This window comes from Limulus polyphemus, unplaced genomic scaffold, assembly GCF_000517525.1.
Source record: "Limulus polyphemus unplaced genomic scaffold, Limulus_polyphemus-2.1.2 Scaffold1799, whole genome shotgun sequence".
Classification (NCBI taxonomy): domain Eukaryota; kingdom Metazoa; phylum Arthropoda; class Merostomata; order Xiphosura; family Limulidae; genus Limulus; species Limulus polyphemus.
In genome coordinates, this window is record NW_013667409.1 from 51773 (window position 1) to 53699 (window position 1927).

Consider the following 1927-nt stretch of genomic DNA (forward strand, 5'->3'; position numbering starts at 1 on the left):
GAGGTGAATTCAAATCCCAAGTGGTTCCGGGCAGACTCCACAGAAGGTTGAGTCGTTATGAGACCTTAAAGTTGATTTTTGCAAGGTAAGCCTTCCATTTCAGATGTTTATTGAAGTTTGTACGTGAACGTGGTATCTAAAAATTAAAGGTATCGGGATTTGTGTATGATTCAATCAAAACAATAAATATTTATGATATCATCAGCAGACTGCATACTGAAAAATCTAAATAGGACGTACAGACTATCGCATATCCTAAATATACAGAATATAGATGGAGGTGAGAGAACTGAGCCTTTAAAAACCTGCATTCGAGAAAAAACAAAGTGGGATAGGCATAGATTGGAGCTTCAATGTGATGCCAGATGTGGTTTGCAAGAAATCGGTGTAAACACTTAACAAAGACACGTTCATATATTTCACTAAATATACTTATAACACTGATTTGACGGTAGCAACTAATTCTTGAATAAGGCTTATTGGTTTCAAGAAAAGTGGGATTTTACAAAACTTCCAAGGTTTCAGGTAAAAAAAAAACCCGAAACGCAAAATATATATGCAGTATAACACTTCAAACATTATGGCTCAAACGCTGAAAACAGCGAAGCATTAGAAACCCACAGGTCCAAAATTTGTGACAAAAATTACGTTAACTGCAGATATTTTCCCACATTCCTCTAAATTTGTTCACTGCGGATTCAAAATAAGTGATGTGTAAAATTAGCATTTAATATCAATCCCTTACTTCCCAAAAGTCACTGCTCAAGAGGGCTTTCGTTTAGGATCAGAACTCTGCCAGCTTTAAGCGTTTAAACCGAGAATATTAAAATACTATACTGCATTTCACAGAATCTTTTGTCTCTCATCGTCCAGCCCGACTGACAAGTGCTGGCAATGCCTCTTGGGTTGAGACATGTAGTGGAAAAGATATTAATTGGAGTGTAGGGGGCATCTGGAGTTTCATCGGAAATTTTGGGCATATTGGTTTCTAATACTTCGCCAGCTGTCGGCGTTTAAATCGTGAATATTATACAATCGTTATTTTTACATAAGGAAATATTACATACTAGCTACTTTTTTCCCCCGATTATTCTGTCGTTGAAACACAAATAAACTTCATTTTCAAATCATAACATTATCCATACGTCTGCCTTCGAGACTTTTTACTCTTACACGTCCATTATACACTACTACCAATCGTCAGTTTCATTGCATCTATTAACCAAAGAGATGGGCGCAACCCTCTGATGGCCCGCCAGTTCCTTGGGCTGGAATGAAATGACAAGGATAAATATAAAAATAATACAAGGAAATCCAATGTGATAAAATTAAATAACACTACGAAGAGTGAGCAAGTCATTTTTAAACTATAATTGTAGAATAATGCAGTAAAATTAAAGTACAAGATGATAAAGTATATCACCAATGAACTGACTAAACAATTGCGGAACGCTGTGAAAATGTCCGGTTTTTCAATTAGAATCATACATAAACTAGGCGTGACATTAAAATATACTCTTGTTAGACTTCCTATAATCTACACACTGTAAAAAAAGACACTGTTTTGTTAATCCCTCAAATTTGAAAGGAAATTATTATGCATATAAGGCCATCTACATTAAAGGAAATTGGAGATCCTTCCATGAACCTGTTAATGAACATAGTCTGGATATAAACAAAGCAGAAAATTGGACAATAGCTTAACATTATCTGATCTCGGTGGAACATAGTGGAGTGGCTGAACACTAACTGATCTCGTTGGAAAATAATGCAATGACTGAACACTAGCTGATCTCGGTGGAACATAGTGCAGTGGCTGAACACTATCTGATCTCGTTGGAAAATAATGCAGTGGCTGAACACTATCTGATCTCGGTGGAAAATAGTGTAGTGGCTGAACACTATCTGATCTCGGTGGAAAATAGTG